The following is a 22,485-nucleotide window of genomic DNA, read 5'->3' on the forward strand; positions in this document are numbered from 1 at the left end:
CTCGGCAGACGAGAATTTCTTGGAAAAATATGCACAGGGATGTAACTTATCTTGGGGCGTGGGTCTCTGGGAAAGAACGGCACCAGCACCGCAATCAGAAGCGTCGACCTCCAGGACAAAGGGAAGTTCGATGTTGGGATGACGGAGAATAGGTGCGGATATAAAGGCTTCCTTGAGTGTCTCGAAGGCGGAGATGGCCTCGGATGACCAAGCAGAAGGATCAGCTCCTTTTTTGGTGAGCGCAGTGAGGGGTGCCACAATGGTGGAAAAACTCCGTATAAACTTACGATAGTAATTAGTGAACCCTAAAAAACGTTGTATGGCCTTGAGAGAATTGGGTCTTGTTCATACATTGACTGCTTGAAGTTTACCGGAGTCCATCATAAAGCCCTCATCGGAAATGATATACCCCAGGAACGGAGTAGAGGTCGTATGAAAGGTGCACTTCTCCAGTTTGGCATACAAATGGTGTTCACGGAGACGGGAAAGGACGTAGGAGGTGTGGCATATATAATCCTGGAGATCTTTGGAAAAAATCAGGATATCATCCAAGTATACAATAACAAAAATATTGAGTACCTTACGAAAGACGTCGTTGATGAAATCCTGGAAGACAGCGGGAGCATTACATAAGCCGAAAGGCATTACCAGATATTCGTAGTGTCCACTACGCGTGTTGAAGGCCGTCTTCCATTCATCCCCCTTCCTGATGCGCACCAGGTTATAGGCACCACGCAGATCCAACTTGGAAAAAATCTTGGCCCCCTGTAATTTATCGAACAGTTCGGTAATAAGGGGAAGGGGGTAACGATTTTTAATAGTTATCTGGTTTAAACCCCTGTAGTCGATGCAAGGCCTCAACGACCCGTCCTTTTTCTTGACGAAGAAAAACCCAGCCCCTGCTGGGGAATTGGAGTGACGAGTATGCAGTCCAGTCAATGAGAGGATTGTAAAGCTGTAGCCAAGGAAGACCAAGGGTGATGGGTATCCCAGGAGCGTGAATGGCATCGAGAACTAAGGTCTCATTGTGCAGATGTGAAGACAGAAGCAAGGGAGCCGTCTCTAAGGAGATGTGGGCCGGGGTAAGAGGACGTCCATCGATACCGACGAGTGCGATGGGAAACTTCTTTCTCACTAGTGGTATACGGTTTACCCTGGCGAATTCAAGATCCACGAAGTTTCCTCCAGCTCCTGAGTCAATGAAAGCGGCGTTAGAAGTCTTGAACTTATCGCCTGAAAGGAAGACTGGAAATGTAAGTTTCTTAGGGAGTTCATTCTTTTGAAGGGGACGTGGAGACATTACACCCAGAGAGAGCCCCTCTGTACTCACTGGGTGTTCCCGTTTCCCATTTCCCAGACACAGTGGACACTCCCGAACCAGATGTTCCATGGATCCACAGTAGAAACACAATCCCCCGGCGTGGCGGAACTGCCGTATCGGTGTGCGGATGCGTTGTACCCCCAATTGCATTGGCTCTGGCAACTCCAGTGCAGGATGAAGAGGTGTGGTAGTACTTGGAGGAGCAGGAGTGCTGCTGAGAGTACTGGGGAACGGAACTTGAAAGTTATGGAAGCGAGTGCGCTGACGCTCTGAGCAGCGTACCTGGATGCGTTGATCCACTCGGACGGCCAAATCAATCAGGGCCTCCAGTTGATCCGGCCTGGATTGGTGAGAGAGTTCGTCCTTGATGGGATCTGCCAGGCCTTGCCAGAATACGGAGACGAGAGCCTCTTGTCCCCAGTTAGTCTCGGCTGCTAGAGTCCGGAATTCCACAGCATACTGTGTCACCATCTGCCGTCCCCGAGTGATCTGGAGGAGAGAAACAGATGCCATCTCCTGACGAGCGGGGGAATCGAATACCCGTTGAAACTCGGCTTTAAATGCCGGGTAATCTTGGGTAAGGTCAGAACATCGCTCCCAAACTGGGGAAGCCCAAGCCAGGGCGCTGCCAATGAGGAGGTTATAAATGTAGGCTACCTTCTTGCGATCAGTATTGTAGAGATGGGGGGCCATTTCAAACTGCACCTCACACTAGTTTAGGAAACCCCTACAATCTTGCGGTTCACCTGCATAAGGCTTGGGGGGAGGAATCCTTACATCTGAGCTGCTAACTGCGCTTGCGGAGTGGGGGCTTACATCTGGCGGGGTCGCGGTCTGTACCCTGTCTGAGAGTACTGCGACCTGGCGTGTAAGTGCCACAATTTGATCCGCCATGGCCTGGTTTTGCTGAAGCAGATTAGAGAGAAACTGCTGTAGTTCGGTCTGGTCTGCATCTTGTGGGCTCGACATAATGTTACGCCGGTGCTGCCCGCAGACCAGACCCGTCCCCTGAGCTGAAGGGGGAAGTGGTAATACATGCACCCGCAGCAAAGGGAGCGTGTCCGGAGTGTGGTATGAAGTGTTGCCAGGCCAGGTGTAGTAAGGTAGACAATACTTGCCGGTACCGGTTGTAGAGGTAGAGTGATGAATGCCTTGCCGAGGTCAGGGAGTGGAGAGTGGAGATAGGTCGTAGTCCAAGCCGTGTTCAAGGGGTTACCAGAGTGAGCGTTGTCCAAGGGGTGCCGAGATTGAGAGCCAGAGGGTGTAGTCGTACAAGCCGCGTCAGAACCTGTGAAAACACTGAGAGAATCCAGAAGTACTTCCATACAGAGACTATGTCGAGCGACGAGTGATGGGAAGCACAGGCATAATAAAGCTGGGCAGGCCAATGGGAAAAGGGGGCTGGCCTGGAGGACTGCAAGGAGTCTTCCCTGATAGGAGGGAGGTGTTGCAGCCCAGCTGAGTGTAATCCTTGATTTGCATGGAACTGTGTGATGCTTGGGGGCGACACCTCACTGCAGGAGCAGTGGTTAAAAATGCTCTGTTAGGCGTGTGCTCTGTAAGCTGGGAATGCATGCACATAACGTCTGGGCTGGCGTGCGTGTAGGTGTGCGTGCAGGAGGGCGTGTGCGCGCCCGGCGCTGAGCAGAGGAATCGCCGAGGGGAGTGATCCAGCGACGGCAGGGGCGAGGAGCCGTGGAGGCCGGTAAGGCAGGATTGTTTTGTGTGTCCAGGGGCTCCCTGCGGAGAGAGAGTGCTCTGTGTGGGAAGCGAGGAGAACGCCGATTCCTGACAGGCGGACGCCGAAGCACGCCCCTGCGGAAGCGGCTGTCGCCGCAGCACGCCCCTCCCCACAGAAGCTGCCGACGCCGCAGCATGCCCCCACCCACAGAAGCTGCCGACGCCACAGCATGCCTCCCCCCTCCCCCCCGGAAGCGGCCGCCGCCGCAGCACATGACTTCAGAGAATTGGGCTTTGTATATGGAAAAGGGGTAAAAGGATAAAGGAAAAGAGGAGAATAAGAATGAGGGAAGGGGAGGGGGGGAGAGGGGGAAGATATGGGGAGGTCGAGACCAAGGAATGACTAATATTTAGGGATCAGCAAAACGTTAAATCATTTCTCTGGAGTCATATTTCCTTATTAAGAAGATTTAGATTGAGCTATATTGCTCAAAGAAAATTCCCAAATTTGAGATTATCAGTTAAAAATGTAATTTGTTTAATTATATCTTCCACATAGTTTCTTATAACAACAGGAGGTAATAAGTTGACTCCAAAAATAGAAATATACAAAGTGATAGTCATTATGAATTGTTTCTATAGATTGTTTATAATATATGTGTATGTCTTTATTATAATCCTGGGCTGGTTATAAGATGTTTTTTCATTATCCTCTTTTTTTTTTTTTTAACTAAGTTAAAATAAAGATGAATTCAGGAAGGGTAGAAATATCAGCTCTGTTTTTAACATGTTAGTATTTGTTTTTATGTATAGGTGTCTTGTATTTATACAGTAGGGGGACCCAGAACATCTTAGTAGTTAGGTCTATTATTGGGATATTAGTATTGCTGTTCTCATTATATCACATGGTGTGATACCTGAATACATCAGATAGTTAGAGATATGGGGTTACCATAACATCTCCCCACCTTAGGCATTGTGGTTGTTATGGGTTACAGAACTGCCCGCCCCGATCTCAGCAGATCTCTGTCTGTAGAAGGGAAAGGGGGTGTGTTTTCCCTTTTCAATCAATAATGCTGAGGAGTGTATTGGATGGTGACGTCTCCTAGGGGTGTCACAAAGAACGACTTGGAGTTGTTCCAGCTTCAACCTGGTTAGCGTTCTGGCTGCTGTGGGATACAGCACCGTCACAATCACAACAGGTAGGGTTTAACCCGCACCTTTATAGTGTGGTGGGTCTCCGATGTCTCCCTCATCAGCCAACTGCACCAGGGAGAGGATCGGTGGTGATGTCACTAGGGGGCTGTAACAGGGGACTTATTCCTGTTCACAAATGTGCCTCTAATCCAGCAGTGTGGGGGTTAACTGCTGGTAGCAAATTCACTAACACCACCTGCCTGATTACAGGTGGTAGAAAAAGTCTGCCTTTGAGACAGGAAGTGACTCCTTAGCTCACGTGTGAGCTGAACTTTGGAGACAGAGCAGAGGTTCTTGAGTCTCCCAGGAGAGACTGACCAAGAGAACACAGATCTCTGGAGCTGACAAATAAGACTTCTAAACCTGGATGCTGACATTTTCTGTGCACACTTTTATTTATAAATATATTTTACCAGGAAGTAATACATTGAGAGTTACCTCTCGTTTTCAAGTATGTCCTGGGCACAGAGTAAAACAAAATAATACATGGTTACAAATACAGTTACATAAATGAACAAGGTATACATTATATACAAGACATTGCGTGCACAGTTAAAGAAAATATATATTATGAGCGTATGAAACAGTTACAGACCAGATTAAAGTGTGAGACAGCCTTAGATTTGAAAGAACTTAAACTGGTGGTGGATGTGAGAGTCTTTGGTAGGTTGTTCCAGTTTTGGGATGCATGGTAGGAGAAGGAGGAACGTCCGGATACACACGGGTGCGGTTCCAGGAGAGCAGAGAAGCTTACTCTACAGCAGCTAACAGATAAGACTTTTTTTACAAGACTTTTTATATCTGTTCATTTCATGCTATGTGTTTGGGGCTGGGAGACATGCTTAACTAAGGGAGTTGTGAATTGCATGGTATTTCACTAGAACCACTCCCAAGTGAATAGAAGCTGTGTTTCCCCCTTGTTTGGATGGTTTCCTAATTTTAAGGAAAAGGCACAATAAAGCCTCGTTATAATTTCACCTTATAAAGTCTCCAATTGTGTACCTCTGTGAACGTCCATCTACATATGGTGTCCGAAGTAGGACGAGAGGTCGTCTTTGAAGTTAGAAAGGACCGGAGATTTTTTCTGTGAAATTTTGTTATGCTTTTTGCCTACAAACAGTCTGAGCAACTTAAAAAAGAAAAAAAAAACTCATGCAGCAGAGATCAGAGTTAAAGGGATACACACCGCTGAAACTTACAAAACTACAGATGGACTCTTTTCCCCAAATCCCAAGAGGAGAGAGACTGCTGAAGCAGCTAAACCTTATTTGCCTATCACAAAGTGTAATATTGTCATTGAAATAGGGGTTTTGCCTTCCAGCCATAGTCAGGGTTCAAGAAGTGAGTCAGCCCTTAAAAAGGGATAGGTGTTTGTTGTTTTCAAAAGTTTCGCTGAAGCAGTGAATACAGATGGTGACCCACGAGTTGTACTTGTCATGATAATGTCATGAGATATTGGGTATTTTTAATCTCTTTGGTGCTTGAGGGGTTAATGAGCTACACTTGTGTACAAAATACCAAATGCTGGGTTTGAAACTGGGCAAGACTGTTTTCTGTCTGCTCTGAATTTCAAAGTATTCTGTAGAAAGGGGTGGGCTTATGAAAATATTGTATCTAAGTCTGGGCCAGGTTGTTACTGGGCAGATCTGACTAGGGGCATGCTTGGATAGCATAGCAGACCTCATCCTCTGAACCAGTGCCTCTCTGGGGAAAATCTATAGCATGTGGTAATGTACTGTATAGGATTTTCTGTTTTACCCCTTTTATTTTAAGAAGCTGTTCTGCCTTATATTGTAATTGTATGTTTATTTTGTAATACCTTTTCTGTAATTCAAGCACTGTATTGTTATATATATTAAACCATTTAATAAGTAATGCTTTCGGCTCTGAATGAACTTTGTGCACGCTGGAGAGAATAACTTACTAAATTCAGGCACATGTTACTACAGCTGATTTTTTGTTAAAGTGCATAGTTTTTCCTATCATAAACAAGGACCTGAGGCCCTAGTGGATATTTTAGTCTAAGATCTTTTATCATATCTGCATAACCTCAGGTGGTGGCAGTGGATGGTTATGATGTGCAATTGGGTAGGGGTTAATACTAACTCACTGGTTCCTTGCAGAGGAGAAAGGGGGGTTGCTAGAGAAGCCTTTGTGTATTAACCCTGGTTGCATATCTAAAGTCACGTGCTCACTTGTGTGCTGTTCGTGGCGGTGGTATATTGGGATGGCTTGAGGAGAGATACAACTCATTTGAGGGACCCCTGAGTGGGTGAAGAGTGGGGAAGCTTGTGGGTTGTGTATTGATCCTTGATCCTGTAAGAGGGGATACTGTCCATTTGACGGACCTTTGCGGAGGTGAAGAGTGGGTGCGCTTGCGAGCGTCGGTATTAACCCTTGTCCCGTATGCAGGTCGCGTGCTAGCAGGGGGTCGTACGTGACAAATGGTGGCATAGCGGTGGGATAACAATTTGTAATTTTGTTAATATCAGAGCTTTTTAGTGGTTTGCATTTACGCCTGTGAGATAAACGAAACATTAAAAAGTGACTGACCTGTGTGAGTCTTGCGAGAGATCACAGCTCAGTACCCCAAAGCTATTACTCAGTGCTATTTTTATAAAACATACAAGCAGACAGTTTCGTTCCCCCCCTCTTGTTTTTCTTTTGCTATCTTTTTATTTTGAGTAAAGTGTAAAGAATATGGCTGCTTTATACCAACGCCAAACAAAAGAGACACTGATGGCTCTGTGTGAGGAGTGTGATCTCCAAGGTCTGGGTAAAGATAAAGAAGAGCGCATACAAGTCTTGCTGGAAGATGATAGAGGGCAAGATGCTACACTGTGCCAGGATGCCCACCGCAGTGGAAGTGAGTGTGGTGTAGCCCTGGATATCACCCACGAGTGCCTGGGACCAGTAGATGAGGGAATGCAGTTGCAGCTCATCACCCAGTCCCAAGAGCGTGAGGCTGAGAGAGAAAGATCAGCTTCAGAACACGTCGCAGCGAGATTTGCTGCGGGATGTGCAGCAGAAAGAGAACGGCCAGCAGCTGCAGAGACGAGAAGCACTGCAGGCCTATGGCAACAGATGGAATTTGCCAAGCTCCAGAGGGCATTGCCCGAACCAAGCTGCAGAGGTTCTAGCCCTTCAAGACCACAGATGGAGCATTTCCCAAAATGGAAGGGGGGTAGATTGGAGGAAACCCCCCGACCTCCTCTTGATACACCAACTGAGGCTTCTTTAGGAGGGGCGGTTGGCACACCGAGACAGGGGGATACCCATCGATGTTTAGCCTGCCAACAGCTGGGGCACATCAGCACCAACTGCCCAGAAAGGAAGAGGCCTGCAACTACTTCTAGAGGGGATCGCCCCTCAGGAGTGCACCTAGGTGCCTGTGTGGTACCTGGGCAAGGAAAAAACAACGGTGCCCACTTACAGCCAGTCCTGGTGGGGCAGAAACTCACCCAAGGACTGAGAGACTCGGGCGCTACACTTACCCTGGTGCGACCAGGACTGGTGCGGCCTGAGGAAATCATTTCTGGAAGGAATCTGCATATGGGGGTGGCGGGAGGGGGCCGCCACGTTTTGCCAGTGGCAAAGGTATACTTGAATTGGGACACTGGGCAGGGAGTGTGGGAGGTGGGAGTAATTGATGTTATTCCTGCTAATATGTTACTAGGTAATGATCTTGGCAAGATGTTTACCCAATATGAGACCGCTGTGACCCAACTAGCCCAGGAATCCGCTGAACAATTCCAGATACTGACGCACACTGGGGATCAGGGAAGGGTGACTGACAGGGGTTGTACCGGAGTGGGGGAGCAAAGATGGTCTCCAAGAACAGCCTGCCATCACAGAATACCCCAGGGGGGTGTTCTAGGGGGATTGTGCCAAAGGGGGGGAGAGAGCTTCCCATTACAGCCTGTCATCCCTAGGAACCCAGAGGAAATGGTAAAGGTTTTATTTGTTTGAGCGCGGGACTAGCGTGTAAGCCAGTCCCTTCGCTCATTTTAAAGAGGGAGATGTCATGATAATGGCATGAGATATTGGGTATTTTTAATCCCTTTGGTGCTTGAGGGGTTAATGAGCTTCACTTGTGTTCAAAATACCAAATGCTGGGTTTGAAACTGGGCAGGACTGTTTTCTGTCTGCTCTGAATTTCAAAGTATTCTGTAGAAAGGGGTGGGCTTATGAAAATATTGTATCTAAGTCTGGGCCAGGTTGTTACTGGGCAGATCTGACTAGGGGCATGCTTGGATAGCATAGCAGACCTCATCCTCTGAACCAGTGCCTCTCTGGGGAAAATCTATAGCATGTGGTAATGTACACTACCGACACGCTTTATTACTCTGCGGCCAGATCCGCAAGCCGGGAGATTTCCCGGCTTGCTAGTGGCCGCCCCTCGGCGTGCCGCGCGTCATAGACGCGCGGTCACACGTCTTCGGGAGCGTGCGCCCCCTGCATGCGCGTCCAGGGGCTCCCCGAGGGAGCCCTGGTGTCCCGCGATCGCGGGACAGCGGCAGGGGGTTCCGGGGGACCCGGCGGACCCGGCAGCGGTAGGGAGAGCGCCCCGATCGGAGGGCGCTCTTCCGCTGCTTCGGCGCGCGCCCGTCACTCTCGGGCGCGCGCCAGGCTACTGCTGCGGCCAAGAACGGGCAAATGCTCGAATAAACTTGGCCGCAGCAGTACTGTACTGTATAGGATTTTCTGTTTTACCCCTTTTATTTTAAGAAGCTGTTCTGCCTTATATTGTAATTGTATGTTTATTTTTTAATACCTTTTCTGTAATTCAAGCACTGTATTGTTATATATATTAAATCATTTAATAAGTAATGCTTTGGGCTCTGAATGAACTTTGTGCACGCTGGAGAGAATAACTTACTAAATTCAGGCACATGTTACTACAGCTGATTTTGTGTTAAAGTGCATAGTTTTTCCTATCATAAACAGGGACCTGAGGCCCTAGCGGATATTTTAGTCTAAGATCTTTTATCATATCTGCATAACCTCAGGTGGTGGCAGTGGATGGTTATGATGTACAATTGGGTAGGGGTTAATACTAACTTGCTGGGTCCTTGCAGAGGAGAAAGGGGGGTTTCTAGAGAAGCCTTTGTGTATTAACCCTGGTTGCATATCTAAAGTCACGTGCTCACTTGTGTGCTGTTCGTGGCGGTGGTATATTGGGACGGCTTGAGGAGAGATACAACTCATTTGAGGGACCCCTGAGTGGGTGAAGAGTGGGGCAGCTTGCGGGTTGTGTATTGATCCTTGATCCTGTAAGAGGGGATACTGTCAATTTGACGGACCTTTGCGGAGGTGAAGAGTGGGTGCGCTTGCGAGCATCGGTATTAACCCTTGTCCCGTATGCAGGTCGCGTGCTAGCAGGGGGTCGTACGTGACAGGTGTTTGTTGTTTTCAAAAGTTTCGCTGAAGCAGTGAATACAGATGGTGACCCACGAGTTGTACTGATTTTGCAAATAAAGGTTGCCACACCACATAGGGCTACCAGCTGTGAATGGAGTATATGCAGAAAAGTGTGAAAATTGATACAAGACTGTGCTGAAGCAGGGGAATTTGTAGCAAACAAATGCTGAGTGTAAAATTGCCCTATAGGGGAAAAAGGGATTGCTGAACTGTGTAAAAGGTATTTCAAAGCCAATTGCTGAGTTTTGAGTCACCCTGCCGGGAATTAAAGAAATAGTCCACTGCAAAGAATGTTTTTTTTTCTGCAAGTAAAAAAGTCTGCCTATATATATCTTGGGAGCAAAACAGACACCCAAAGTGTGAAGTGTGAAAGCCATAATACCCAAAGATGAGACTGAAAATTACTGAACTCAGGCAGAAAACCAAATTCTTTTGCTAAAGCGGAGGGATTTGACCTAGCAAGTAAATGGTGTAAAGCAAACAGAAGTTTTTACCTAGCAACCACACATTCAGCATACCTAATGAGAGATTAAACCTAGCAAGTAAATGGTGTAAAGCAAATAGACGTTTTTACCTAGCAACTGCACATCTTGTATACCTGATAAGAGAAAATGCATGCACAGGACTGCTGATATTGAAAAAATAACCCAAGAAAGAAAAGTCTACAGAGATGCCTGTGAGAGCTACGACCTCTACAAGCAAAATATGCCCATCTGCAGGACTACTACAATTGGGGGTTCTAGCAAATACAGTGGCAACAGCCGCAATAGCGCCTCCTGAGGTCAGGAAGAAAATTACACCTGATGGAGGACAAGATGCAGCGTTTTTGTAATGAACCCTACCCCACGGATGAGTGGCCCTTCCAGTCCAATAAAGAGGAAGACATCTCTTACGGGGAACCCGAATCGAGTCACACCCACAAAACACCCCAAGAATGGTGGGGGTGCCTGAACTCGGCACGAACAGAAAAGACCGCCCTCTATGATGACGAATATGGTCGACAAGAGAAAGAGCGGGAGTAACAGATCACCCAATATTTCTGTCAGCTAAAGCAAGTCGTGCACCCCAAAGAAGTGTCTGTCCGGTGCCAACAGTGAGGAACCCTCAACCAACCATCCCAGGGAAGTGGAGCCGGAACCAGTGAGTGACGATCCCTTGACCAGCCCTGAAGATGCCCTGAAAAATGCCAGGCATGACTGTGATATGCTCCATGAACAATTGAAACAAAAGGAAGATGGTTACAAGGAGCTACAGAAAAGTAACGTGATGCTACAGGAATATGTGCTCGCAATGTTCTCTTTAGCCAGGACAGAATTGGATGATCTCAAGACTGAGCTAGATACTGCAAAGGCTACTATTTCCACCATGGATGAAAAGCAGAGCCAATCTGATAAAATGTTGGCTATGCTAAAGCGGAAGTATGAGGAGGCACTGAAGCAGATGACAGTCTTCCAGCAAGAGGTTCACACTCTTCGCATAGAGTTGAATGCCTCACAACAGGAGGTCAGCAGTGCCCGGATAGAGGTGGACGTATCTCAGAAAGAGGTTCAGACACTCCACAGAGCACTGGATGCCTCATATCATGAGACCAACAGCTGCCGCACAGACCTGGAAGTTTCCAGAAAGGAACTACACAGTCTCACTGAGGAGCTGGACATTGCTAAAGAAACTATTGGTAATCTTGATACAGATCTCAAAGTCTCTCAGAAGGAGCTTCAGACCCTCAACCTAGAGAAGGAAGTCTCACGCCAGGAGATTGTCATTCTCAAAGCAGATGTGCGTAAATGGAAGGAGGACTGCAAAGAGGCCCTGAAGAATACAGAGACTAAAGAAGGAGAAAGTTCAAGATTGAAGAGAGAAAACATGAAACTGAAAGAAGAAAATTTTCGGTTGACAGAAGAAGTCAAGGAAAAGTTTGAAGCAGAGCACCGAGTGCAGAACCAACTGCAAGGTCTGCGTACACACCTCCAGTATGCTGAGGAGAAGCAGCAAACACTGCAGGAAGAAAAGCTGCAGGCTGCTAAAGAGGTACAAGCGCTGCAGGAACGTCTGAATACCCAGTACGTCCCCACAGAGCAGTATGAGGAGCTAAAGGCCACGCTGCATGTCACCAGAGCATCATTGGAGGCGGAGCTTCGATACCAGGTGACTCTGTATGAGAGGGAGTGTGAGAAGGCTCAGAAACTGGAGCAAAAACTGGAGAGATAGAGAGACTGTTCCATTCCCTTGAGTCAGTACACCAAGGAGAAAACAGACGCAGCGGCAACCTTGACGACAAAAATTACAGAGCTCCAGAATATGAAGGAGACACTGATACAGACTCAGAGAAAGCAAAGTGCGCAGATAAATTCCCTGTGTAGAGACTTGCAAGACACACTCAAAAAACAGGAATCTCTCGCGGATGAGATTACAGTCCTACAAGGACAAGTATTGAGCCTGACTAAGCGTCAGTATCCCACGGCCACAAAAACCCATGAAGACAAGGGTACAGTGAGAGCTGGAAATACCGCTCGTCTGAAAGACAAGGTTGCAAAATTTGAACCACCTAAACAAGCACTAGCAAAACCTTCAGCCACCCAACAGGCAACAAAAGAAGGTACACGTGCTGAAACAAAACCAGAAGAATCCTTAGCTGATGAAGCTGAAAAGATGGGACATTCTCTGGAAGTGGGTGTGGAATTGCAACTTAATCTCAAAGGCTGAACTAGCAACCCCATTGAGTGGGAAAACAAGCAGAAAACTCAAAGGGCTATTTTTAAACGCTCTGCAAATGCTGCTACACAGTCTGCCTACAATAAGACAAGCACCCGACGCGAAGGAAATCTCATGACCGCGCATGTAGAAAAAAGACTGTACTTGGAAAAAGTCCTCCTCGAGCGACAGAGGAGTGCTGATCTCAAGCACCTTCGGGAGGAGACAAAAATGAACTGGAGAAAGGGCTCCAATCCCAGCGGGACAGAGGGTTCTCTTCCTCCATCCACTCTCATTTAAATCACAGAAAGATCTCGAATGAGAGTGGAAGGATGGGCTTTGGCCGTGGTAAGCCCGAGCTTCCCACAAACAGGGGAGGTATGTAACAGGGGACTTATCCCTGTTCACAAATGTGCCTCTAATCGAGCAGTGTGGTGGTTAACTGCTGGTAGCAAATTAACTAACACCACCTGCCTGATTACAGGTGGTAGAAAAAGCCTGCCTTTGAGACAGGAAGTGACTCCTTAGCTCACGTGTGAGCTGAACTTTGGAGACAGAGCAGAGGTTCTTGAGTCTCCCAGGAGAGACTGACCAAGAGAACACAGATCTCTGGAGCTGACAAATAATACTTCTAAACCTGGATGCTGACATTTTCTGTGCACACACGGGTGCGGTTCCAGGAGAGCAGAGAAGCTTACTCTACAGCAGCTAACAGATAAGACTTTTATTACAAGACTTTTTATATCTGTTCATTTCATGCTATGTGTTTGGGGCTGGGAGACATGCTTAACTAAGGGAGTTGTGAATTGCATGGTATTTCACTAGAACCACTCACAAGTGAATAGAAGCTGTGTTTCCCCCTTGTTTGGATGGTTTCCTAATGTTAAGGAAAAGGCACAATAAAGCCTCGTTATAATTTCACCTTATAAAGTCTCCAATTGTGTACCTCTGTGAACGTCCGTCTACAGGAGCGTTTACAGGGAGGGACTCTGAGATGTCTTTAGATATACACACCCACAGACGTAAACACGGACACATTGGTGACATCATACAGTACACACGCATTTTTGGTGCGAAATTTGACTAATGCACTACACATTTGTGATATGGTATAAACGGGTGACCAATGTATTGTGCCTTACTCCTTGATAAAGCACCTTGTTGTGTGAAACGTGTTGGAGGGTCTTTACCTCCTTGTTTGTTATGTCGGATTGACAATACATTTTTATTTTTTATTTTGATACACCTGTGTCCCTGGGCAGTGCGCTGCTTTGTGCATTTATTTGCATATTTTTTGGATTGTTTGGAATTGAATCAGCGGCTGGACACGCCCCCAGAAAATCTAGTGAGCTCTTGGAGTGGGTAAGATCTTCAAAGATTTATTCTATTACAATGGATCATCATCAGCACTACAATCTGGGGTGAGTTCTGGACTTTATTATACACTTATTTCCAATTAGGTACAGCAAAGTGTGTTCGACTGTACATCATTTTTTCTGTTGCCTTCAGGAGATTTATGCTTTCAGTGGTTCAATTTACTCACCCAGTAGTTTTACCCACTCCATAATTGAGTCTTTACTGTTTTCACACTATTGATGAACATATACAATATTCCAGGACTGTTGGAGCCCCATTACCTTCCTATATTGAATTATTCCCGCAGGAGCATTTAGTTTCCCCACCCCGGCCCCTGCTTCTGCTGGCAGTGGCAGGAGGCTGGCACGGGGGGAGCCGGGTTGACGGGTGCGATGAGAGCCGGGTTTGTGGGTGTGGGGGGAGCCGGGTTTGTGGGTGTGGGGGGAGCCGGGTTGACGGGTGCGGGGGGGAGCCGGGTTGGCTGGCGCAGCCTCGCCACGGTGCTTCCCGTCCGTCCCTTGTTGGGGTCAACAGGCAGCATTTGCAGCACTTCCCTCCTCACCTGCCTCACCTACCTGCCTCCGAACATCCCCCTGCTGCCTGGGGCGGGAGGTGGGTGTGCGGTGGGAACAAGGTTGTTGTGCGTTCGCCACGGCACATCCCCCTTAGCCCACATTCCCCTATGGCTGCGCATGCGGGCAAGGAGACAGGACCGGGGGGAGGGGGAATGAAGAAGGGGGCGGGCGATTGGGGGTGGCCGGTCACTGGACACACACTTACCCCAGCCCTGCAGGCCGGACACCCTGCGCATGCTCATTGGGATTTCTGGCCGGAGTATTTTTTTTTTGCGCATTCGCAGAGGACCCAATTGCACCGCCGCTGCACCTCGCCAGCTGGCAAAATCCGGTTGCCCGATTTGTCGAGCACTGCTTATTACCATATATGTTTTGTCAGTTGGATGTAGCATTGGGCTCCCCTGTCTTTTTTTGTTTTCAAAGGATGCTTATTAAGTTCGTATAGAACAATAAAAAGCCCAGAATTAAAAAGGATATACAGTATTATATCGTCCAAAGGAGCTAGTTGGCCTAGCTATGCTAAATTACTATAAGGCAGCCCAACTGGGACAGGTTTGTGCAGTGGCATATTCCTCCATCATCCAAAAGATGGGTGGAATTAGAGGCTAGTCTGACCTCACCGATACCATTGGCAGATATAATCTGGCTAGACAAAAAAGACCGGCCAAAAATAGCCTCTGAAACTCTAATTCGCACTAGTGATATATGGGACTCAGTCAGATTCAAGCTGAAGCTCACACAAAAAGGCTACCTGATGATCCCGTTAGCAAACAACCATAACTTTCCAACAGGATATCATGAAACCTATTTAGTTGTCTGGAGAGGTAAAGGTATTTCAAATGTGGCAAATTTATTTTCACAGTCCAAATTAGAAACGTTCGAAGCAGTATAAGGACAATTCGAGCTGCAGAGCACAGATGTTTATCGTTATTTTCATTTAAGGCATTTCTTAGAGAGAAGCTAGACTGCGATAATATCCCAGATCTCACGGATTTTGAAAACAAATGCTCAGAAAAGCCTCTGACAAGGTTAAAATGACATCATCTCTATATTAATACACTAGCTCCCAAGACAAGGATAGATATATGCTGGCTTGGGAGAGGGAACTAGGGGAGGAGCTTGACAGGGAAGAATGGCAGGACATCTGGGAAGCAGTGGCCAAGAGCTCTATCTGCATCCTCATAAAAGAGAACTTCTATAAACTACTGCACAGATAGTACAAAACACCAACTAATTTAAACTTAATAGACCCAAATATCTCTACATTATCATATATCATGCAAAATTGACGAAATAGAAATATATAGCAGCCCTGTAAAACTGGGTAATGTTTGCATAATGGGGGATTTTAATTATCCAAACATAGACTGGGGCAATGAGATTAGCGTTACAACAAAAGGAACAGGTTTTTTGGGGGTGTTTAAAGATAATTATATGACCCAAATTATTGAGGAACCAACCAGGAGAGGGGCAATTCTGGATTTGGTCATATCAAACAATGTAGAAGTAATAACAAATATTCAAGCCCTGGAACATTTGGGTAACAGTGATCATAACATGGTCTCATTTGAAATAAATGATCAAAAAACAGATTACTTGGGTTCAACAAAGACCTTCAACTTTGGAAAGGCAGATTTTAAGAAACTGAGTTCTAATCTAGTAGTAATACAATGGGATGATGTTTTTTGCAGGGAAAATGTAGAAGATAAATGGGCAGTCTTTAAAACGTTGTTAGCAAAGCACACTTATCAGTGTATACCTTTGGGTAATAAGTATAAAAGAAATAAGTCAAAACCAATGTGGCTAAATAAACAGGTAGGGGAGGAAATGGGCAAGAAGAGGAAGGCGTTTAGATTCTTTAAGTCAGAAGGGACAGAGACATCGTATCAGAATTATAAGGAATATAACAAAAATTGCAAAAGGGCTATCAAATTAGCAAAAATGGATAATGAAAAAAGGATTGCAATAGAAAGTAAGGTCAACCCTAAAAAATTCTTTAAGTACCTTAATAACAAAAAAATGAGAAAAGAAAATATAGGACCCTTTCAGTGTGAGATGGGTATGCAGATTATTGGAGATAAGGAAAAAGCTGAGGCATTAAACAAATTCTTTGCCTCTGTGTTTACAAGGGAAGAATCAAGTTCAATAGTAGTGCCACAGGAGGAAGCCACACCCTCCATATTAATGAACAATTGATTAACTGAGGAAGAATTTCAAAAGCGACTTGAAAAAATTTAAGTTAATAAGGCACCTGACCCCGATGGCATACATCCAAGAGTTCTCAAGGAGTTAAGCTCAGTAATAGCAAAACCATTATATTTAATATTCAAGGACTCCATTTCCACAGGCTCAGTATCACAAGATTGGCGTAAAGCAGATGTGGTGCCTATATTTAAAAAGGGAGCTAGATCACAACCGGGAAATTACAGACCTTTAAGCCTGATTTCAATAGTAGGGAAACTACTTGAAGGTTTAATACAGGATAATATTCAGGAATACCTAATGGAAAACAAAATTATTAGTAATAGTCAGCATGGATTTATGAAGGATAGATCTTGCCAAACTAACCTTATTTGTTTCTTTGAGGAGATAAGTAGGAATTTAGACCAGGGTAATGCAGTTGATGTGGTCTACTTAGATTTTGCAAAGGCTTTTGATACGGTTTCACACAAGAGGTTGGTGTACAAAATAAAGAAAGTTGGACTCAGTAATAATATATACACCTGGATTGAAAACTGGTTAAAGGACAGACAACAGAGGGTTGTCATAAATGGAACTTTTTCAGGTTGGGCTAAAGTCGTGAGTGGAGTACCTCAGGGATCGGTACTGGGACCCCTGCTTTTTAACTTGTTTTTTAATGACCTTGAGGTTGGGATCAAGAGCAAAGTCTCCATCTTTGCTGATGATACTAAATTGTGTAAGGTAATACAATCAGAGCAGGATGTGATTTCTCTTCAGAAGGACTTGGAGAGACTGGAAACGTGGGCAGGTAAATGGCAGATGAGGTTTAATACAGATAAATGTAAGGTTATGCATTTGGGATACAAGAATAAAAAGGCGACTTACAAATTAAATGGAGATATATTGGGGGAATCCTTGATGGAGAAGGATTTAGGAGTGCTTGTAGACAGAAGCTTAGCAATAGTGCCCAATGTCATGCAGTAGCTGCAAAGGCAAACAAGATCTTATCTTGCATCAAACGGGCAATGGATGGAAGGGAAGTAAACATAATTATGCCCCTTTACAAAGCATTAGTAAGACCACACCTTGAATATGGAGTACAATTTTGGGCACCAATCCTAAGAAAAGACATTATGGAACTAGAGAGAGTGCAGAGAAGAGCCACCAAATTAATAAAGGGGATGGACATTCTAACTTATGAGGAGAGGCTAGCTAAATTAGATTTATGTACATTAGAAAAGAGGCGTCTAGGGAGACTTCCGGTGACGTCAAGAGGAATGGCTGCCTGAGATATTGGCTCCAGAGCCCCTCCAATGTATAACCCATAAACATAGCAATTAAATAAACAAATCCCCCCCAAAACCTACAGTCCTGAACTCCTAACACCAGCTGGGCACAAGAAGTACCTTCTCCGCCGATTTGGAGAGGGGTTGCCGGCGCTCTGGGAGGCCTCCTGTGAGCCCCGACCCCCCGGTAGAAGTCTCCCCCTGACTCGCGGGAAAGAGTCAGAAGAAACGCCTGGAGGAGCGGTGTGGGAGGTAGGAGAGGCGACAGGGCTAAGCTCCGAGTGTCCCGCGGAGTCCACTCCAACTGCGGGGCTTGAGGATTCCCCCCCTGCGAGCGCTGCCCTTGAAGTGCGCCCGCGGCGCCCTCCTGCGCCCCCGAGGGGAAGCCGGAGCTGCAGCAGCATCTCCCCGTTGCGGTCCCGGTCTCCGCTTGCCCCCCCCCCAGAATAAATAAAATAAATAAACATACCCCCATCAGACTATCCCGGCAGGGGAGAGTATCCCTGGCTGCAGGAGCTGTGAGACCCACCACGTGGCGGCAAGGGAGGAAGCGGCCATCTTAAAAGAACACTCCACTGAGGCACCATCTCCCCTTAAAGGGGTATACAACTGCTTGTCCCAACCATCAGCTTTCAACTGCTGCCTGAGCCTCAGTGTGCCACAACCCCCTACCTCCCCAGTAACACAGCGTTGAGCCAAATAAATAAATAAACAACTACTCAGTAGCTTCAGAAACACCCCAGAAGCTTCGTAACACTCTCACACCTCCCCCCCCTTAAATAAAAGGGAATAAAAATAATAAAGTGTGGACCATAAGCGGACAGGGGAACATACAGAGCATGAGCAGCAAGGGCAAAAAAGCAGCCCAGCAAACAGTCGCGAGCTACTTTACCCCAAACCAGCGACCCGCAGGGAGTTGCGAGGACTCGCAAGACGGCGGCCTGACTCGCACGCGGGAAGACCCAGGTAGAACACAACAGCCAGAAATGGCAAACATCGACATTAATAAAGAATACCTGGAGAACCTCTTCACGAGAATGAGGAAAGAAATCCAGGATGACCTGACTAAAGCGGTCAACACCTTAAGGAGTGATATGAACCTCCTGGCTGCTAAGACGGACACTCTGAACCATAAGGTGGAAGCCTTGGAGCAGGCCCAATCCTCCGCAGAGGACGAAATAAACCGGTTACACTGGGAAATAAGGGAATTAAAGGAAAGTGCCGAAGGTCAAGAAAATCGCGACCGGAGGCAGAACCTGAGAATAAGGTATGTCCCGGAGTCCGTGGAGACGGACCAGCTCCGCACTTACCTGACAGACTTATTTATCCACCTAGTCCCGGACTTATCCCCTGATAAACTGGAGATGGATAGGGCCCACAGAGCCCCGGGGCCAAAATCTACTGACCCCAAGAGGACCAGAGATGTCCTGATTAAATTCCACTACTACTCTACGAAGGAGAAATTATTAGCAGCCAGTAGAGACAAGGGAGCCTTACAATTCCGCAACACACGAATCGAAATCTATAGTGATCTCTCGAAGAAAACTGTAGACAGGAGAAGAGAGTTAAAACCCCTCCTGCAGAAACTGAGAGAAAACAACTTAAAATATCGTTGGGGGTTCCCATTCAAAGTCGTTGTGCAATCAGGAGGGAAATACCACACTCTATCCTACCCGGAAGAAATCCCGAGATTTATGAGGGCCCTGGGCATCCCGCAGGCGAGCGGAGGATCTGCACATGAAGAAGCTGACGGCGCTCAGAACCAAAGACCAACTGAGAAGGTACCGCGAACTTCCCAGAGAATCGCCACCCAGCGAAACCAGGTGGGGGAAGAATAAGAATCGAGACTCGGAACTTGCCCCGGCCCGACGGAGGCGGCGGGACTGTGCCCTCCATTACCCCCAGATCTCCCTCCCCCTGGATAAAAGAGAGAAACAGCTCCCCTGTCTACCCCCCCTGGTGGATCTCCACTTTCCTGCTGCGAGATGAAGTCGCTCTCCTTCGGAGTGTCGGCGCTCTTGGCCTCTGCCGGGAATGCGAGAAAGAGTCTCAGGACGAGAGCAGGGAGCGGCGGACAGAAGACCCGATGTAGACGGGGGGTGATGATGTTTGGTGGGGCGGGGGGGGCTTTGGTTGTGCAGGAGGGGGGGGATGATTGTCTGGGGGAGAGGGGAACCACATTTCTCTCCCCTCCCCCTTTCCTCTCCCCTCGCTCCCTGCCCGCCCCCCCCACCCCCCCTGCCGTGATGGATCGGGAGCTGGTCCGGCGGTCTCTGCGGAGTCAGACCCGGCCAAAATAGACAGAGGCAGACGGCAAGCCCAAAGATAGACATATGGGGACTGAAGCTATACGAAAAAACTCCCTCGTATATATCCAGTGTTAGTTAAATATTGTAAATACCTACCTGGAACCACCTCTACGTCAAGGGGTTCACCCACAACAGTTCGGTTCCTCCCGGGGTGCGCCTTGTACCCTTAACGTTGCAGCTGACCCAAGCAAAGTAATGGGATCTAGATGAAAACGGCGGACCAGTGCCATCTAGTGACAATACAAGCAAATGTTGGTGGGCACAGTTGGGGGGCTCACCTGGGGAGGAAACGAGAAGCCCCAGGAAGGGGGATCCCAAAAGAGGTCTTAGGCTTTCTACCATAGAGGCAAACAAGAGAAAGGGCTCCAGGAAAGGTACCCAAGGGGGTGATACTTGTATAGACCTCCCCCTCCCCCAGCGCCCCCCCTTCCCATCCCCTACACCCTACCCCTTCTACCCTCACGTGCTCCCCCCCCCCGGCCCAGTTTATCCCCCCCCTCCCTCCCTCCCCCCCCCTGGTCATATCCCTCCCCCCCTCCACTTCTGCCCCCCCTCCCCTAGCTGGGGAACATCCCTACCCCTATGCCAAACCGAGGTTAGCATGACATATAAGCATAAGGTTATGAAAGCAATTAGTTAAGGGTCCCGCAACGTTAGACCCGGAAGTTATATGGTTGAACAAGTTTTATGTGATTTAATATGTTTAGTTGAAATGCCTTTTGAAGGAGGGCTCTCCGGCCTCCCTGATGGCTCTCAGAGAGCGGCGCTCAGAGAAGTCTGCCAGAGGCAATAGGCCTACTACCTTCATCCTTAGAGAGATGAGGGTCTCTAAAACTGGGCTCTTGGACAGCCCACTTTCTTTTCTTTTTCCACTCTTTTCTCACCCCCTCTCTTTCCCCTCCTCCCCCATCCCCCCCATGCCCCCCCAGCCATCCACGTGCCCAGAGAACACAGGGGTGATCTTGCAGAACCAACTTTTATCAGCACCAGGTACTCTATACAAAAGAAAAGTCGCACATAAAAATGAACACAACCCTGTTTCTCTATCCACACACACCCAGCAGGGACGAGCACATACGCAGACGGCCAGGGTCTCCAGAAACCAAGATTCCACAAAAAGCCTACTCAAAGGTCAAGACAAGGTATGACTGTAGAGACGCCCACCACCTTGGGAAAGTGGAGGGACAGACAGAAGCCCTGAAATACCATCCAGGTAACAATGGCCCATAACACAACACAAACTAATATCCCTAAATGTCAGAGGACTAAACTCAGTACTTAAAAGACGGCTCGGTCTTCAGGAGCTCAAAAAGACGAAGGGAGACATCCTGTTTTTACAGGAAACTCACTTTAACACGACAACACCCCCCAATACCTTCCAGAGATATTACCCTCAGACCTACTATGCATCCTGCCCAACCAAAAAGAGAGGGGTAGCTATTTTGTTCAAACAAAATGTTAAATTTTCTTTAAAAAAAGAAACTGCAGATCCGGAAGGCAGATTTCTTATCCTCCAAGGCACCTTGTCCGGGGTGGATATTACTATGGTCAATATATACGCCCCAAACGAGGCCCAAGCTGACTTCCTGAGAGAACTTTGTGACAGCCTAGCTCCCCAGCCTAGAACTACACTGTTGTTGGTCGGAGACCTAAATATGCTTGTAGACCCCGACCAGGACAGGATGAGCACATTATATACCCCCCTCCCCCGTGCTACGGAGAAAAATGCTAGGGAATTCCGTAACATACTGAAAGAGTTCGCATTAATGGATATCTGGCGAGCTCAGCACCAGGGTCAGAGGGACTACTCCTACTTCTCCCCCCCGCACCAGACCTACTCAAGGATTGATTATTTTCTGGGTACTAAGGATATCTTCCAGGCAACCTCCCAGTCAGATATAGGATCAATATCCTGGTCGGACCACGCCCCGTTCTCGCTGACGCTCTCCCTCCCCTTCTATAAAAATAGCCAATACAACTGGAAACTAAATGTGTCTCTGTTAAACCAACCAGATGTAGAAATAGAAATTAAACAAAAACTCAGAGAATACTTTACACTGAACAAGGGCTCCGTAGAGTCATCAGCGATGCTATGGGAGGCCCATAAGGCTACAATCAGAGGGAATATCATTTCCATAGCCTCATACAAGAAAAAAGCAGGACAGAAATTGTACAACGAATTGGCGGGAAAAGTCCAATTACTGGAACAAAAACATAAAACTAATCCCTCAAAAAAATTACTCAACATATTAGATAAAGCCAGATCTGAATTCAACAGATACAACTCGATGAGGTCGAGAGGGCGCTGCGGTGGACCAGGCAAAAATACTACGATAAAGGGAATAAGGCCGACCGGTTATTAGCATCCAAGCTAAGAGGTCTGAGAAATAAAGCCCAAGTATCAGCTTTGCAAACAAAGACAGGTGCCAAAACATATTGCGAGAAACAGATAGCAGCCGAATTCTCAG

This window comes from Ascaphus truei, chromosome 21 (genome assembly GCF_040206685.1).
Source record: "Ascaphus truei isolate aAscTru1 chromosome 21, aAscTru1.hap1, whole genome shotgun sequence".
Classification (NCBI taxonomy): Eukaryota; Metazoa; Chordata; class Amphibia; order Anura; family Ascaphidae; genus Ascaphus; species Ascaphus truei.